At 39.5% G+C, this 19,686-nt stretch overlaps 2 long non-coding RNA genes across 4 annotated transcripts; one reads left to right on the top strand and one right to left on the bottom strand.

Annotated features, from left to right (window-relative positions):
* The first annotated feature begins 8,280 nt into the window (after nt 1-8,280).
* On the top strand, nt 8,281-18,403 carry LOC124049866. 3 transcript variants are annotated; one of them, XR_006841488.1, is made up of 5 exons: nt 8,281-8,445; nt 8,756-8,866; nt 14,343-14,505; nt 17,600-17,790; nt 18,332-18,390. It is a non-coding gene; the product is annotated as an uncharacterized LOC124049866 (long non-coding RNA). The 3 variants fall into 3 exon arrangements; XR_006841487.1 differs by having other exon boundaries at nt 17,600-18,403; XR_006841486.1 differs by lacking the exons at nt 17,600-17,790; nt 18,332-18,390 and adding an exon at nt 14,582-15,454.
* On the bottom strand, nt 10,945-16,729 carry LOC124049865. The gene is made up of 6 exons (XR_006841485.1): nt 16,445-16,729; nt 14,568-14,640; nt 14,332-14,469; nt 13,762-13,878; nt 12,590-12,655; nt 10,945-12,508 (listed from the first exon to the last, which is right to left on the bottom strand). It is a non-coding gene; the product is annotated as an uncharacterized LOC124049865 (long non-coding RNA).
* Nucleotides 18,404-19,686: the final 1,283 nt, after the last annotated feature.

Genomic DNA, 19,686 nt, shown 5'->3' with positions numbered 1-19,686 from the left:
TTCAGATTCACTAAAGTCTGCAGGAAAAGGTGCATTTTGTCATTTTGTCAACAGTTTTACAGATGCTCTTTTACAGTAGTGCCCTCTGGAAACATACTTTTTTGGCTGTAGGGGTTTTTATTTTTTTTATTTATTTATTTATTTTTTGCCGTAACATGAGTGGCCACTGGTGGAAATTGTATCCATCTCTCTCAATACATCCATACCTCCTCACAATATCAGTACTGAAGAGGAAAAACATGCACAAAGTTCACACAGTGTAACCCAAGTGAATCTGGACCTCAGACTCTGGTTGTCACTGAGCACAAAACACAGTCTAACATTTATCAGGACAGTTGACTGGTGTGAAGCTCAGAGTGAGTCTATGTGGAACCAACACTGAGGCAAACGTTAACACAAAGACCAACTTGAGCTCTCCGTATCTGAACTTCACTCTGTACTGACTGTATGAGGTGAAAAACACAGTTTGAAAAAAAACTGTAAACCTTCAAAATGACCCCCAACATGTCTGAGCAGGAATGGAAAACTCCAGATGCAGAAGATGATGGAGAGGAAAAACATCTGTGGCACTTTCTTTCCTGTTCCGATATGAAAGCTAAAAATCGTAAGCGAAACCATCTTTGTTCTGAGTTGTGGCTCAGTTCTTGTGGTGCTACCAAGAGGTTTGGAAGAGTCCGCATTAAGATCGGAGGGGGGCATTAGAAAAAAAATAAACTCTGAGACTGAGAATCTTTGCTCCTTCCTGCCTTTTCCCCATTTCAAAACCAAAAGCTGCTTTGTCATCTTTGAAATGAAACAACAAACATCTACGTACCGACACGGAGGAAATGCACAGAAAACAAGTGGTTTCATTGTTCATTATTATTACTATTGTTACTATTAACTGTGTGATAAATGCAATACAACAATTATGTAAACAGGCAGTGAGTGATGCTGTATCTAATTTACAGTATGAAGATAATAATAACAATGTTTTTATTTGATTCATTGTCATGGATTTGGTTTTTCCAGGCATCCTCTTACTGCTTAAACCACTGTCGCCCCATTTACACCACATCTGGTTTCACAACGGTTGTCAAACTGGTTTTGCCAGGTCTCCAGCTTCATATCAGTACCCAGAAACCTCATATCTCAAGAAAGTTGCCTTTTATAAGAAAAGAAGGGAGAAAATGTTGAATGTTTCCCTTGCTTACATCTCACGAGTCTTTCACTTCAGCTGAAACAGGGAAAATTTCTGTCATGATTAATGTCGGTTTTAAGACAAAATGAGGTGGCCAACAATCCGTCACAAATACATGAAAAACAGAAATCATATGTTGGAGATAAGAGGTTTCTTGACTCAAGCAGATTTATTGTGTTTATGCTGGAAAAAGACGAGAAGACGCACACACATCACAGTTGGAGGGTGAAAACCTTGATTGAAACGTGGAGAAGAAAAGAGAGAAAACATGATTTGTAGCTCCCAAATTCCAATTGTTTTGAAAAGCTTAAACTTTCCAACAGAAGTGAGCACAACACTTCAAAATCTAAACTAAATAAAACTTTTAAATTGCTTAATGTTTCCATAATTTAAGTCTTTTTAAAACCACTCAAAAATGAGAGACAAACAAGTCACAAGGTTTCCCTCTGACCTCAGTTATTCTCGCTCTGCAACCGTTGGCAAAACTCTTGCCGGTGAAACCTCGGTGTAAAGGAGGCGAAAGCCGTGCCTCAGTGACCCACCCTGGTGTTTTAGAAACAATAATAATTACAATTATAATATGAATATATATAAATATATATATATATACTTTTTAGTACTTTGAGTTGAAATACTTTTTAGTATTTTGCAAATACATGTCTCTGTATATAAAACAAAAACCTCCTGTAATAAATGAAAAAAAAAATTTAATACTGAATCTGTTGTGATGGCTTTATTTTGTTGTCTGTGTTCATTGTTAATGGAAAGCAACACCTCAACTCTTAGTGATACTGGGCTATTTTCTCAATCAGTGTTGCAATCATGAAATAACGATGTGATCAGCACTGTGGGCAGCAGCCTGGCATTGACACCCTGGTTAACATAGTGATTATATATGGAGAGCAATCTGAGAAATGTGTATTATATGATCTACAAATGAAAACAGAGAAATGTTCCCAATATTTTTTGACATGTGTATACACGGGAAGCTTTTTAAAAGCGAAAATGACCAAATCTGTGAAGTTAAAGTTAATGATATGTACATAAAATAATACTTAATCAGGTTGTGTGCGCATTTGTAAAACTATTTTACATGTGTTCACTATGTGCGCTGGAGCAGATCTACACACTGACCCCAGGTGTCCACAAGCACTCACACTGTACGCTTATGCGCTGCTGCGCACGCATATGGAAAAACCCACCGCAATTAATTAGATTAAAGACGTTTTGTTTTTCATTTTTCCACTGACCGATCAAAACGAGACAAAACTGTGCTGCTGAGTTCCATCTACTCATTATTTGTGGCATCTATACTTTGTCAAGTGAAGTTATGGGAAGTTTTAAAACATATCCAGATTATTTCATAAATAAAATCAGATGATTTCTATCAGTCTTACACTTTCATCCCCCCCTCGGGTGTCTGTTTACGTTCCAGTGTGGCAGGTTTTCAGCATTTTTCCCCTCATGGGTTGTGATGTGTGCAGATCGGGAGGGAAGCATCATGGCTCGTTTTCTCAGACGGACGGACAGGTTTATGGTGCACGGTATCTCTCATAGCATGCTGGCTAGGATTTGGCCCCGTAGCAGATTGCTTTTGCACACTACCTTGACTCTGCACGCCCGTCTGCATCCGTCTCTCTGTGGTTTACTCCCTCCATCTCACGCTAGACGCAGGTTCGCCTCACCACGTCATGCTCGCTAACGCTGCCCGCTTGTGTCATGAAGCTGAACTCATGATGTAATGCTGCCTGACTCTGTGTGTGTGTGTGTGTGTGTGTGTGTGTGTGTGTGTGTGTGTGTGTGAAAGCAGATTGAGGATGACACTTGAAGCTGCCGCTGAAAACCCGTCTGTTGTGTTACTCTTTTCCTCTTCATGTCCTCTCGACTCTATTTCCACCCCTCTTCTTCTTTGTTTTTAGGATTAAAATGAAAATGTCTAACTTCCATGAAAATAAAAACAATAACAGTGAATGTATCTCCTAACAAGTATTGTGTTTGTGTCACAGCCTGACGGTTCTTCTTCCTCTGTGCCTTAGGGCTTCAGTGTTATCCAGAATCTATTAAAACACATCAGCGAGCCACGCTGTTGCACTGAGAGACACGTTGCTTCGTTACGGTAAACACACACTGTAGTTTACTTTGACTCGGTCCAACACGCCGTCCTGCTGCACCAGAGGCTCACTCGAGCGCCACACGTGGATTAATCCGCAGCTGAAAATAGTTCTCAGCAAATTCTGTAAAGCACCGTTTCCTCCCGTTTGTCAGAAAAACTATAAAAACTACAGTGAGCAGCTGTTTTATGAAACTGCTGAGCTTCTTTTGGAAATGATATATTAACATATTTGTAAGTATTTTTTGATTTATGTAATGGGCTTGGAGCTTAAACTTTGCTGGCATTGGTCTTTTGATGGGATTCTTTGACACTGAGAAAACAATCGCATATCACAGGTTTAGGTGAGTTTTATCAGTGCTGACTTTTAAACAGCCTTTTGAGAGACTTTTATTATAAAGTATTTGCACTCACTTCTATTATCTTTTTGTCTATTTCCTCCTTCCGTTAATTTGTTTCTCCCTTTCTTCTTTTTTATCCTCCTGTAACACTCAACACTTTGCAATTATATTCTTATTGATAAATGTCTGAAAATGGTGAAAAATCACACAAGAAAAAACAGCAATTGCTCACACTTGGTAAAATGTGACCAAACTAAAAAATTACTAATAACCATGATTTGTTTCTTATCAGCGAGATAATCAATAAGCTGACTGACTGGTTCAGCTGGTTCGCCTGACTGAACACACACAGGCAGCACAGACTGTCCTTTCTGAACTGCTCCGTTGCCCTTCAGCATGTTGCTGAGCTGAGAGAAAGAAAGGGAAAGTGTGTGTGTTTGTTTGTGCTGACTTGTTTACCAGGTTATGTAACTAGGTCTCTGGCCACACACACAGAGAGAGAGAGAGAGAGAGAGAGAGAGAGAGAGGGTGTCAGAGCTCCTCAGCATATGTTAAATGGAGCTTTCCCATCTGTCTGCCTGCCAACAATCTAACTCCACTCTCTTAAATGATTAATTCTTTTCAATAGATTTATTTATTTATCATTTTTGGTGATTTGAAAAATCTAAATTTCTCAATCAGTAGAGTTATATTTTCAGTTTCCCTGATAGATAGTACGCTTTGCTGGACAATGTCCTGTGGCAGCATGAAACTCAAAGACAATTTGATGTCTGGAGTCCGACTGAAAGCCAGTGTAAGATGCCTTACAAGAATAATTTATGGTATCAGAAAACATCAAATCTTAACCATCTCGAGCATCAACGCCCTCGGGGAATGAAATCTGAATTATACAGTTTGCATTGAGACGCGCATCTCTATGAATTCACCCTTTGTTAAGTCCCGCCCCTCAAACGCAGACTGGCTAATTATAGCATAGCATCCACCAAATAGTAATAGTTAAACTACAGCTACAGTGTTTGTGTTGCAAGTTACGCTTTTAGCAAATGATTTTTGCTAATAAATTAGTGGATTTTTGTAAGAAAAATCTACCAACTACCCTTTGACAACCACTGTCTTTATCTCTCTCTCACGCACACACACGTACCACCCACTTCACCTAGCACAGGGTCAGCCCCTCCTGTGGGATTATGGGTGTTTTTCCTCCCAGTTGGGCTGTACTGAATGTGCACTCAGACGCACTGAAGGCTAAACAGGAACAGATAGACTGTGTGTGTGTGTGTGTGTGTGTGTGTGTGTGTGCATCTCCCTGTGGTCTATTCAACTTTTAAAACAAACTGACAGGTGTCAAGTCAGGTCAGCAGAGTGTGTGTGTGTGTGTGTGTGTGTCTTGTTTATATTTGTATAAATAAGCATGTGTTCATCATTGAACATTTATTTAATATTACTGATTAAGTAAGCCTTGGTATTAATCTCATGTTTTATTATTAATGATCAATACAAACAACATCATTACTAATTCATTTAAAGGTCCACTTCCAAATTTTTAATCTGATTCCTGCATTTCTAACATGGGGACAATATGTGACATAAAGACTTCCACCACTTTGCTGTCTGACAAACTCTGAGATGCAAATAGAGATGAAGTTTACTTGATTAACTGATTAGTTGGCTGACAGAAAACTAAAATGGCAACAATTTTGAATAATGAATAATTACTGTAGTAATTTTTAAGCAAAAATGCCAAAATTAAATCTGAATATTTGTTGGTTTTCTTCACCTTCTATAACAATAAACTGAATACCTGTGAGTTTTTCAAGTGTTGGACCAAGACAACAAGACATTTGAAGATCTTGGCTTGGGCTCTGAGACATTCTGAAATATTTTTTTCATATTCTGATGTTTCATACACCCATAAAAATGTGTCAATTAATCAAGGAGATAATTGGCATATTAATCCTTTGTGGGAATTGTGGTTAATTGCAGCCCTGGACGGAGATGACTGGAGCATCTGTGACATTTCTGAAAGGACAATTTAGTGTTTGGACTTTTTTCACCTAAGTGATCCTATCTGTTGCTAAAGGGGCCAAAAGAGCCAGTGTGGAGCTTCAGCGGAAGAAGGAAATGGCTACCAGCAGGACCAATAGAAAGCTGAAATCCTGCTCTCTCATGCGTTTTCTCATACAGAGTTTATTCTTTTCTTATTTTCCAAGTATAAGACCATTTTCCACAGGGCTGGTACAGAGTAATGTAATTGCGCCGTGGTGCACCAGGCCGTAAACACGTGTGTTTTCTGCATGGATAGCTGCTCTCTACAGACCAGCGTGGAAATGTTGAGGGGGTTTATTAATTGAGTGTACTGACCTTTTAATGTTATGTTCAAAATATGCATTAAAACCTATATGAGAAAAGGTGAAATGAACAGTCTGTTTTTCATGGTTATTTCCAAAGTGTTTGTAATTCACATAACAGAAGAAGCATTAATAGATTTTTGTTGTTCCTGTTAAGGATGACCTGTGCACTGTCTTCAGACACAGGACATCGTGTTTGTCCCATTGGGGTCGTGTTTGTGTCCAAAATTCACTCTGCAAGGACATATTTCCATTCATTTCAATACAGAAGACTGCTGGATTTCTTCATCTCTTTCTTCCATATTTTCTTCCTTCTTCATCTTCCTCGCCTTATTTCCCTGCCTGTTCTTATTCGTCTTGGCGAGTGTTCACTCTGACTGTGCCTCTCTCCGCTCATTAGCATCAAAGAGTGACACCCGTCCAACAGGCTGTATTACACACAAACACACAAAGTATATGCAGGACAGTTGCTGACACTGCACAAAGGAGCAAGTCTGTGATGTCAGTCGTTTCTTTGTGGGCTTTGTCATGAAACACACAGACTCAGACTCACTGTGAAGGTTTGCATGGCTGTTCCAAGAGGAACATCAAGTGTCAAGTCTTTGTTGTACAGATTGTTTTGATGGAAATTAATTTTAAACTCCTGCATCCTCTCCTACCTCCTTTTTACTTGTCCTCCTTTACCTCTTCTCTATCCTCTGTCTTTCTGTCCTCCTCACCCTTTGTAGGAGGTATATGGGACTCCCATGTGAGACCTTCATGTTAGTTGTGTCTGTCTGTGTGTTCTCTGTCGCCATAGCACCAAGGTGCTGATGAGATCCCATGACGGTCATCGCGGAAAGTGAATGTGTTTCCAGACCTTCCTCCCCAGAAGGATACCCTTCACACACGCACTCACTTTCACCTGTGATGTACACAGTGACTTAGCTCATCTTGGGTCCAATAGTATCTTATTTAATCCACTTTATTTAACCAGTTTGCTCGTCTGCAACAAGGGAAGGAATTTTACTGTTCTAATTTGTCTCGGTGCCCAGAATAAAATGTTGGCATTGTACTTTTCTGCAAACCATGGATGTGTTTGTTTTGAGCACATGTAAAAGAGGTAGAAAGGCAATGGCAAAACGTGAAGCAAAACATGACCTTTTCCTAATCATGTGATTTTTTTTTTTTTTTTTTTTGCACCTAAACCCAGCCAGACATTAAGCACCACATTTTCAAAACTTTAACATAAAGAAATGCAGTGCTTTAACATATCAAATGTAAAGTTTCAATATATTCCCTGGTTTGCAGAAACGTCCAGTGCCAACATTTACACTGGTGATTGGGTTGCCACTTAGCACTCTCTAGTGGTAATATAAAGAAATGACATGATGGCTGACAACATAAATGCATCACTTTGGGACTTGCTGATGAAGTAAGTGGAGCATGTAGCAGCTCATGTTTCTCAGGAGCTGCAGGAGACAATATTCTCCAATATGATGATCATGTTTATCTGTGTGTTCTGGATGCTGAAGGAGGCAGCTGTTTGCTAACAAATTCATTTTATCAAATTAAAATGGTGGGGATATGCCATGTTTTGTTGTTTATGGACTCTTAGAACCCAACAGGGCTTCAAGTAATTAATATTTTCATCATCACTTAATCTGTCTTATTTCTATGATGATTTGTTCACTGTGTTAAATGTAAACGAAAGTAAACACATATTCTAATTATGTCTTGCTTTGTTTGACCAACACTTCAAAATCCAAACAAGTTTTTTTCAACTTTTACAATGATATAAAACAAAAATCAAAACAGTGGGTTCTCACATTGGAGAAATTGAAACCAGAAAATGTTACAAGAAATAAATAACAATAACTATCAGTTTATATAATATCAGTTTTGTGTGTGGAGTCCGGACATGGTTACCTGAGCATAAAGCAGGACTTAACACGCACATTGTTTAACTCATACACAAACAAGAATGTAAAAACCGCACACTGTGCTTTCAGGAGGCGTTACATTCTGGAACTCCTTTTTTTATGAACCTCAGTATATCCATCCGCCCAGTACTTCCGCACAGAGACTATGGCCACGGAATGTCCCACTCAGAAGTGGTTTATGTAGGGACCGTGGAGCGCGGGGTGGTCCAGAATGAATATGGGGGCTGTAGCACTAGAATGTAATCGTTATGAGGTAATAAATAAATAAATACATAAATTCTAATCATAATCTGCGTTTTCGGTATGAGCGGTGGAGACAATAGATATAGTTCCAATAGATAAGATTTTCACTGCCTTTTTAGTGAAATACCTTCTAATTTAGATGTGGCATGCTGGTTTACGGCATTCGCCATTTTGGTTTTAAGTCAAGCACCAAGTTTTTGTTTGGACCACACTTCTGATGTCTGCTGTAGCTGTCGTCAGGAAAATACACAAGGACTATGATAAACCATAAACGAACCCAGATTATTGTGGTTATTTTCAGGTAATGATAACTGAAGTTAGCCTTCCGGTGCTAGTCGTTAATCACCAATCAGCATACGTTAGCAGAGTGCTAGCACTTCATGGGCTAAAGTGTCTCCCCTGTAACCAGAATCAGCTTTATTTGCCAGGTACGTGTGACCATACAAGGAATTTGACTCCGGATTTAGAAACAATTAAGAAAAAATGAATGGACATTAGTATTTTTCCATTTCAATTTCAATAATGGGTACTATATTTGCAAAAAAGCTCAAATAAATTTGGGCATTTTAGAAGTGGGTGTATCTAATTATTTTCTTGTTTTCGCCATTTAGCTCTGTAACCACATGAGGAGCTCCAGGTTTTGGCACGTCAGCGGTGCCTTTATTTTCCAGCCCCGGCGGTTGCTGCTTGGTCTCCACACTGGCGTGATGATACGCAACCCGGTGAGCTCACAAGACAGCATGCAGTCACTGTGACCAGCTGTCGGAGAATATTTGGCATTTTTCCTTTATAAATGACTTAAACAATTATCAGAATTGTTGTGATTGATTTTCTGTCAATGGACTAATTGATAACTAAATCCATTATTTAAGCGTGACCAACAAAGTTGATTAGTTAGAGGTAAAATACAATAGTTTGTAAAAGAAAGAAAGCAATGAGTTTATTTTTGTCCATCTGAATTTTGAAAGTTAGAAGACGACCACACTGGATTTTATTTATTTAAATGATCAAGTAGCTATATATATTTAATTCTGTTAGAAGCTCTTCTGCTTAGTTTATGCTTTTTTTAAAAGGCACATATTGTGAATGTTATCATCAATCATCTCATCACCAATGCGTTTTTAAAACATATTTTCATTAAAAAAAAAACAAAAAACAACTCTTCCTTGTTGATGTGTGAGGCCAGATAACAACAGACTGCCACATCAAAAATAAACTAGTTAAAGCTGATGTGTGCAGACAAGACGTCTGTCTGCAGGCTGAGGACAGACAGACGGCCTACTTGTCCCCAAAAAAGAAGAAAAAAACCTAAAAGGACAGAAAGTAAGAAAGTAAGTAAGTAAGGAAGAGTGAGAGAGAGAGAGAGAGCTGAATGTCAAGCCCGCACTAATTGTTTCTATTTTAGAGAGCGGAGCTGCTTTCAGACTGATTTAAGGAGAGTCGGTGTAAAAGTGACCTAAAAACAAAGCAGAGAGGCCGGCTGACACTCACTGATAACACACAGACACACACACACAGAGAAAGAGAGAGATAACATTCACACACTTTCTGACCAAAATACCTAACCTTGATGTTTCTGCGGAGTTATACTGCCTCCTGCTGGACAACAGAACAGGGGAGAAATATTACGTGAGAAACTGAGTGATTTCCATTGCTTCAAAACCAGGGTTACAATGTTTCACAGCTCCAAAACAAGACAATAAAATGCACCTGAATAAATATTAAAACCAAAGACATGCAAATATGCTTTTGACAATATGACAGTTTGACGACGTAGGAACTGGGACAGTGAAGGAAGTGAAGGAACTAATTAACTAATCAGAGTGCAGAACACATGAAGAGCTTCCTTTTTCACATGTTGAGTTAAAAACCTAAATTGTGATTTCTGCATTCAGGCTTGGTGACTTGTCCTCAGTCTGTGACTTTCCAGGAAGTGCCGAGACTCTTCCTTGAAAGACGAAAAGGACAACTCCTGAAGCCTGCTGCTGCTCCAACACAGCAGTGAGACAGACACCATGAAATAAGAATATAATATGAAAGAACAAAACGAATATGTTCTGAATAAAACTATAATTGATTTGTAAAAGTCCCCAGGTACAGTAAGTCTGTCCTCAGCGGGCTTATGCTGATGCTGTAATTATATTTGTTAGATAATTATGACAGCTGCGACTGGGCTGTCATATGGGACAGATATTTGGACCAATTTTTTTTTCAGAGGAACAAATAGAACGTGAGAAATGAGGAGGAACTGGGTTTTGCCCAAGAAAAAGAAAAGTTGCAAAAAAAAAAGGATTTTCATTAAACATCAATTAATTGATAAAAGAGGAAGAGGACAAGAAGGACAGGGAATAAAGAAGAGTGGAGGGAAGAAGAGGGAAGGTGAAGGTGAGATAATGCAGGAGAACAGGAAGCTGGATGGACAGTCGTGTGAAACACCAGGCAGGGTGAGGTCTATCAGCTCCTGCTTGGTGACAGACGAGGGCGGAGAAAGATGTGACAAACCTCAACTGACGGAGTGAAACGACTAATTACGGCTCCAGGTTAGAGACACACCTGCTCCACACACTCGCAGCAGAGCAGGAACAGCCGGTCAAATCCTCCATCCATCCCTTCGTCTGTTTGGTCCTCCTACACACTCAGTGCTGACTGCTTCCTGCAGGTGGGCAGCCCTCCAAGTGGCCTGTGTGTGTTTGTGTTTGTTTCGTTCACCTGAACCCGCAGCCCACCAGTGTCTGCCTCCAGCAACACAAACACGTGCACGTCACAGCTGGAAACAGGTGTGAAAGCTAACCGTGCACGTGTCAATCTACATTTGCACCACACACTTTGTATTCTACAGCAGCCTTTGTGTTACACAGGCAGAGATTCAACATAAAGCTAAAGCTACATTTTTAAAACATATGGGTAACTTTTTTCAGTTACATGCAGTATAATTAGTGGTGTGGAGCAGCACACAATGTAAGGCGTCATGTAACTAACACTTTTTGCAGTTTTCTGAGTTGGTACTTTTCAGTTCATAGCCTGGTGAAACTAAAGAACACTTTGATCCTTAGAAACTAACATTACCTTTAATATGAATAAATCTAACATGAATAAATGTACAAGTATCTAAATGTATCAAGTTCCCCCAAATTCTTGCATTACATGTGAACAGCTTGAAGAGACCAGAAACAAGTTAACAGAAAAGTGACTGATCTGATTTGATCTGAAAATCAGATTTTAAAAACTTTATTGATTAAAATAGCTTTGTGAAAAAGGCTTCCTAAAAGACACACACTTAATAGCAGAATAAGGTCGTAATGTACCGTTACACATCCAATCCCACCGGGACTACCGCCAATAAACATTCATATAATTCATATAAAAAATCTGTGTAAATACAGTCACATGGTAATATGCATTGCACATTTTAACGGACAGGGCAGCTTTTAACTTTCAGAAGGATTCTGGTGAATATTTTTTAAATATATTCTTTTCATGATGAGAAATCAATACTGGAACTCTTCCTTAATGCCCTGGTCTCACATTTAGCCTTTAAAGCTGACTCTTAAATATTCACAAATTTTTCTAAAACATGACCAGAGAACTGTCAGTGGGGTCAGATGACTGATCAACTCAAAAACACAAAAGATATGTACAGAACAGTGTGCAGACACGTCAGTGATAAAAAAAAAAATGAAGAACTGGACAAAAGCAACATGAGAACAAAACATAAAGACACGGTGGTGTAAATCGTTCCCTCTTCTGGATTTCAAAACTGTATCAAACAGTATGTATTAAATACTATCTCTTCTGTAATTGGACAAGATTAAAAAGGAATATCTGGGTTTTCATTCCAGAGAAGTGAGGCGACTGAGACTGGGAAATACAGCCCAAACCTGAATGGTCAGTCAATACAAAAATATAGTTTGATCTCTGAAATATAACGGCATAGCTCACGGTAGTTGTGATTTTATGGCTGATTTCTAACACATCTTACTAATGTGTGTTACCAACGTGATAGAGAATCCAAAAAGAGCAACAAAATCCAAGTGGTCGATTTGTAATGTCTCAAAGAATAACAGATAAACAATAAAATCCTGCAGTAGCACAGAAAATCAGCACCAAATCACCTAGACTGGAGTACATGCAGGAAATTTACGATTACAGTATATTAGAAGATGTGCATCAGAACAGCAAAGCACACAGGAGATGCATGTGGGCAGCCTGGACGACACATATGAACTGTATGTGTGCTTCAGTAGACAAGAGTACCGAGGTTTGTCATCTTGCCACTGGAATAATGAAGCTCACTTTGAATGTGACAACTCCCATCGAGCGGCTTCTCCTCTGGGATTCATTCCTCTTGACCTTCCTCTTAACCCCTGGAACACATTGACATAATTCACATATGACTGAGGAAAAGCACAACCCGGTGTAATATGAACAATAAGGACTGAACTTACTTTGTCTTTACCGGAATCTAGACAGACGGAGGACATCCCTTACTGCTCGTCCTCACACACACAAGTCTGAAATTACATTTAAAACTCAGCCGAATGCTGGAAAATTGATTTTAGTACTATATTGTATTGCCGTAATTTCCGGACTACTGAACACACCTCAATATAAGCCGCACCCACTAAATTTGAAAAGAAAAAAAAAACGTATACATATATAGGCCGCAATTGTCTATAAGCTGCAGGTGTCCACGTTGTCAGTCTCTCTTTCATTGTCGCTCTCAATGTCACTTTCATCCTGAGGCAAAATCCGTAAATTAGCAGGGTTTAAAGCGTGTGAAAAAAGTAGCAGCTTATAGTCCAGAAATTACGGTAATATGTATTACGTATTCATGCATTCATTCACATCAATATGCATCATAACAATTTTTGTGTTTCGTGTGCAAAAATATAATTTTACAAAGTAACTGTCACATACATATAAATGTGGTGGAGTGAAATAAAGCAGGCGGTGGAGGCTGCTGACCATATGGCCCGTTTGGCCTCCGCCTCCTCCTCCTCTTCCTCCTCCTCTGTCCATCTCTTTACACCACTCATTCTCACTTAGCCCTCCCTGAACACTAACTGCTTCCAGCAATTCCTTTAGTGCAGTCATATTGATGTGATGTGGTCAAAGGTGTGTGTTTATAGGTTGTTTTATTCTCTGCCTATTTTTTTTTATAACCGCTTCAAACAGGGCTCAGCCAATCAGAATCATCTATCTGTTTTATGCAATGGAAATGCATGTAAAGTGCAAGCATCTTAAAATTGCACAAAGAGAAAGCAGCCTAATCTACTTCCTGCCCAGAAGTAGCCGGGAACCTAACCTTACATAAAATGGTGAATTTCTTATCACCTTCTTAGTCTAGTTTTAGATTTTGCGTACAGACATGAGATTGACAAAAAATCCTCCCAGAATCTCAAAAGTCCCAAATGCATGGATAAAAGAAGTACTCAGATTGTAAAGTAAAGTGAAGTAGCAATACTACAATGTAAAAATATACTGCTACAAATAAAAACACTTCCCTCTGAAATGTAGGAGTGCAAATATAAAGTAACAGAAAATGAACAGTACATGAGTAAATATACTCGGTTATGTTTCACTACGACCCAAATGTCAAACGACATAAAGAACTTACTTTGCGACTGAAGTTTCCAAGCCAAAGTTGAAATCGATCAGCTCTTGTGTTGGATTCTGATTGATCATCAGGTACAAGGCTGTCGGAAACTCCTTCCTGCTGATGTGTTTGTCATCACTGCAAGACAGTTTAAATATATATGTATAATATACTGTTTTCTCAAATAGTGAAATGCAGCGTAAAAATAATAAGTTACACAATACACACTATAAGTTATTCAAACTAGACCAAGTGAACTGGGCTGGGTGTGTTTGTGTGCTAGAATTTCAATTTTCTTTTGCAAGAGAAATAATGAGCTGCTTCTTTTTAACGGTGTATAGTCTCACTATTAAGATCCAGTCCTTTTATATACAACACGACACAATACTGACAAAATAAAAGAGTTCCATTTAAACAAATAACCTGAAATTAGCTGCTAGTTAATAGCTTACAATGAAGCGCATGAACTGCACCTATTGAAACCTGCACGAATGTTAAGTGGATTAGTTAAACAATCTCTGTATCTGATTACTTGTTGAAAAATGAGCCGTTGTGTTTTTGTAAAGTGAAATTCATGACTCATGTTCTCACGGTGCGGACAGGTGGTCAAAGCTGAACTGCTGTGAGATCCTGGAGCAGCTGGAGGCTGCAGACTCTGCTGTCTGCTCGTCTGCGGTGTCCTCAGCTTCAGCATGGCGCCTCATTTTGAGTCTTCCTCCTGCAAATTACCTGAATGAGGGTCACAACACAAACAAAGATGTGTCGGTAAGTGTCAGTTTGCCTCTAAAAATGGATCATTTATCAGTGCAGATTTTTCAAAAACAAACCTTTTTCTTTGTAGCCGAAGATCAAGTCGAGTCGAAAGTCAAGTTGAGTGTAGCTGCACATAGACTGATCTTCCTGCAGAAACATTTGGCACAACACACACTGCAAATAAGAACGTCTGTGGAGCTTCAGATATTGTCTTTACTCCTGTGCTCTGCTGCCCTTTGGTCGTTCTAAAAATATTGTCAGAGGACATTTATTTCCTTTTAACAGGATGTCGTCATACAAACATAGATTAACCAAGTGCAGTCAGATTGGTTCACTCAAGGAAGTTTCATATTACACTGAGCACAGCTTTCTTTGTGCTTTTCTCATGTAACCACACGCGTGTTTAGCACATTTTGACAAGATGCTAAATCTGAGACTTTCAGAGGACATTTTAATGATTTCAGCTGGTTCACAAATGTCCTGGAACCATTGCATTGGCTTTCTGCACTGTAGAAGCTGGTGAGACTTGGACCAGCTTCAGAGTATATAATAGATCCCCTAACAGCCTGGGAGCCTGATCATGGACTTAGATCCTTAACCTTTGAAGATCAGACCCCCAAACACTGGAGGGGACTTTCTGTAGACACACATCCCTACCAACTTTTAAGACACACCCAGTGATCATGTGGGTGTGATTTCACTTTGGTCTTTATCTAGAAAAACACATACTCAAATACTGCACTGTGATTTGTTTTCTTTTTGCAGTTCCTAATCCTGTTCGTGTGATTTTTTATGTTGCCTTTCAGTTGTGCCTTGTCTTCATGCCCCTCTCGTGTCTTGAGTAATGCACTTAAACGACCTTCTTGTTTAAAGGCGTGTCCTCAGTTTATTTTTTGTTTCCTTTACTTGTTCGTGCTTCTGTCGTCACACCTGATTAAAGAAAAGCTTGTTTATCTGGTTCAAGATTTCCTTGCATGATTTCCAGTGCACTGAATTCCATTTTGCACATCAGATTTCTTGTGCACACAAGATATTTTCCAAACATGACTTCAGGTGCTCTGAAGTCTCTTCTTCTATTTCCTGGAAGATTGAAGCTTTTGACTGGAGGAGAATTAATCTGGTTTTATTATTCTAGTATTAACCTTTGATATCTAATTGTACTTATTAAAGAACAATTTTCATACTTATATACATATATTGTACGTGACCTTAGCCCATGGCTAAACGGCACTCACCAGTGCTACATTAACCTCCTGGGTGGGCCAGGGTAAACTGTTGTTGGGATGACGTGTAATCTGGTAATTTGTTTAAACGTTACTGTATAACATTTTAAGCAACTCTGTCTCCTTAAAATCGTTTTAATACAGCATACTTCTAATTTCCAACAACCAATATGTTTGAGAGAAAGGAAATCAGCAAAATGTTAACTGATAAAGTATTGTGTTTAATTTGTTTTGCAATAAGATACTGTCTATTATATACGATATCCATCTATTTTCTGTACCGCTTGTCCGTCATGGTCGCGGGGGGACTGCGGCCTATCCCAGCTGACTACAGCTAAGAGGCGGCCAGTGAACCAGACACTCACACCCAGGGGCAATGCAGAGTAGCCAGTCAATCTAATGTGCATGTTTTTGATATTGTGGGAGGAAGCCGGAGTACCCGGAGAAAACCCACGCAGGCACAGGGAGAACATGCAAACTCCACACAGAAGGGCCCAAACCGGGATTCGAACCTGGAACCCTCTTGTTATGAGGCAACAGTGCTAACCACTGCACCAAAAAAGGAAAAAATGAAAATCATACTAATCACAAGTTTCATGATAGACTTAAAGCATGAGACAGTTTATCAGTTTTTGCGTGAGCGTAATCAAAGGCATGTTAAGTCAAAGTGCTGCACTTTGCACATGTGGACCCCCTCAGTCACAAGCAGTGAGAAATGTTTTACTCACCACTTGATGTGCAGTGAATCCCGGGCCTCTTGGTGTCTAGCTGGTAATGCAGCCTTGGTCCCGTCCCAACGACGAGTGTTTACCCCGGGAGACCGGATGGCACGAGGCGCTCACCACATCTAACCAAAAACACGCCGAGCGACAATTACTTTCATCGGCACTTTCCATCTGTTGTAGTTTGGACTTGAGCTTCTTCTCTCTAATTGCAAAGTGCAATCAGTGTCGTGTTCTCAGGCTTTTGTTCTCTTCTGCCCAACTGGAAAAAACTGTTTGGTTTTTTTGGCACATTTTTGCCGCTCCTTCCGTACACCTGCAGGAGGAGGAATTTCAATTTCAGTGGAGCCAAGTCTCCTCCCCTGATTAAACACAGAGTGTACAGCTGGGTTACAAAAGATTTATTTTGAAAGTGAAGTTTATATTTCCACTGGAGCCTCTCACTGTCAGAAACAATAACAAACAGTTTGACCACTTTTCTGGCGCTACTTTCTCATGAGGCTTAGTTCATAGACGGCTTAAAACTGCGCGTTTGTTTTGTAACCGGTTGTTAAAACGTTTAGTAATGATTTTTTGAAAATAATAAACCATATGTTAGAACAAGTTCTGGGTTGCCAGGTTCTCTGACATATCTTAAAATCAACAGTAGGACAGCTGCAGATAAAAGCTTATTAACGTGCAGACTTGATGAGTTATTGCAGTGGAGGAAATCTTTTTGAATAACTTGTGGGAGTGGGAGAAACTTTTATTTTAATATTTTATAATTGTTTATTAAACACTCATGAGCCATAATGTCTGCAGTTCTAAATGTTACCGGGTAATTCATAAAAGCCTGTGGGTTTTTGCATTAGATTAGATCCACATACCAGCCCGATCTACGCTATATAGACAAAAGTATTGATACAGCTGACCATTACACCTACAGGGACTTTAATGACATTGCATTCTGAATACACAGACAGCTTTGCAGCTGTAACAGCTTCCACTCTTCTGGAAAGACTTTCCACAAGATTTTGGAGGGTTTCTGAGAGAACTTTTGCTCATTCAGGCAGTAGAGGAATAGAGAGATCAGGCAATCAACTAGCCTGAGTCTGTCCAAAATTCAAAAATGTTTGTTTTATCTGTTCAGTTCTCTGACTGTTCCTCTTGCACCACCATCAGGTTTGAGGACTACTGGACGAATTTCCATCAAATTTGGTCCAGACATTCACAATCCCCTCAGGAAGAGTTATCCTCGACCTGTGCGTGTGAAGGAGAAAATGTACTGAAGTGGATTAATGGCGTGTCTGTCAGGACTGCTGAAAAGATAACGAAACAACCTTCACGTGGTGATCTGATGCAGCTGGAACAAAGTGAGTGACACGGTTGCTTACGTGATGGAAGGACAGATGAAACTTGAATATCTTGTTTATCTTACATATCTTGTATTCAGAGCTTGACTGTGACTCAAACAGGAATGTCATCTCAAGATAAATTGCTGATATTCAGTCCGGCAGCCGGACGGAACTTTTTTAAACAACATAACTTTCATTAATCATTAAAAACAATGATAATGTAAATATTGTAGATATATATTTTTTATGTTTTTTCGTATATAATTGGATGGAGTCCAAGTAGGAATTAAGAAAGTTAATTAATGAAGTTAATTCCTGCTTGATACAATGTGAGCATGATAGAATAGCAGAGTTAAGAAATATACTTTCAGCAGTAAAACTACACCGACAGCATTCAACACTCAGGACTAATTCACTTTTTTTTAAATGCTGATGTTATGTTTTTCATGTGACAGAGGCCTTATATGCTGTATGACTCAGCTGTGGTCAGTCAAAATGTTCATTTTGGGAGGTTAAGTTAGTCAGCATTTCTCTTCCAGTCTTTCCTCTTGGGGTGCAGCCATGGCTTAGAGGTTGGAGAAGCGGCTTGTGATTGGAGGGTCACCGGGTCAATTCCTCCACCGGACGGGCAGGAAAAATTTGGGTGTGGTGGAGTGATTAATGTGAAAAATGCTCCCTCCATTAACCCCCCAGTATGCTTGATGCTGCCCACTGCTCCTGTGTGTGTTTCACTGCATGTACTTTGCTGGGTGTTGCGTGTGTGTTCAACTAAGGATGGGTCAAATGCAGAAGACAAATTCAGTGTGTGTATGTAAAAATATATATACTGTCAATAAAGCTGATTCTTCTTCTTCTTCAAATGAACTGATTGGCTTTTTGGCTTTACCTCACCAGATCAACTTACAGGTCAATGAAAGAGCTGCAGTTTGCTGTGTTTGTGTCAGGTCCTGGTGCGGCTTTAGGGGCCTACTGAGTTTATTTACATTGTCGAACAAACTGTGCAGTTATCTAGAACGAGAAGCTTGTGTAAATGGAGGTGATGCCACATTACACTGTGGAGACACGTTACCTTTAATCTGTATCAAGAAATTTGAGATAAATTCAACATATAAGCATCTACTTCCTGCTAAAGTATCAAACTCAAAATGCTTGTTCCATTCACATTAAGTATTTCAGTCATTTTAACTTTCATTGAACCAGAAAGTCTGGTTTACAAGAGAGAGATGCTAAAAATAGCAGGGTAAATAGTTAACAAAAGTTGTAACAAGACAGGAATGACAGAAAGGCCCTTAACTATTTAAAACATTCCTGAACCACATTTTAAGTGTGGTGTTCTCAGCTTCATATGAAGTCAGAGTTTCCAGTTTGTCCTTTGAATGAAGGGTTGCAAGGTTGTGTGCCCTGCAACCTTTCAATTCAATTTCAAATTAGTTTTAGAGGCCAGTAGAGGTGTAGGTACACACATTTATTTGGTTGTTTACAAGAAACAACCATATATTTGAAGAAAATATTATTTCCATCTTATAATCCCTTAAAGTTTTTAAAGTGACATATTTTGTCATTGGAGGGAACTCACTCCAACAAAATTTGTTCTCTGCATTTAACCCACCCAAGTGACGTGCACACACACACAGCAAACCCGGGGCAGTGGGCGACCGCATGCAGAGCAGTGGGGGTTAGGTACTTTGCTCAAGGGTACCTCAGCCATGGACACCGGGACGGGGAATCGAACCAGCGATCCACCGGTTACGGGTCCGACACCCTAACCGCTGATCCACGACTGAGTCCTGAGAAACAGGAGAAAGCCTTTAGGATGCTGAATTTGTCCCATGAATGAAAACGTGGCACATGTTGGTCCACACCAAATACAACAGTTCTCTAGAAGTTTTCCCTTTTTAACAGCAACCACTCAGG

Source organism: Scatophagus argus, chromosome 18, assembly GCF_020382885.2.
Source record: "Scatophagus argus isolate fScaArg1 chromosome 18, fScaArg1.pri, whole genome shotgun sequence".
Taxonomy (NCBI): Eukaryota; Metazoa; Chordata; class Actinopteri; family Scatophagidae; genus Scatophagus; species Scatophagus argus.
Note: the sequence above shows the minus strand (reverse complement) of the source record. Positions and strands in the feature narration are given on the sequence as shown.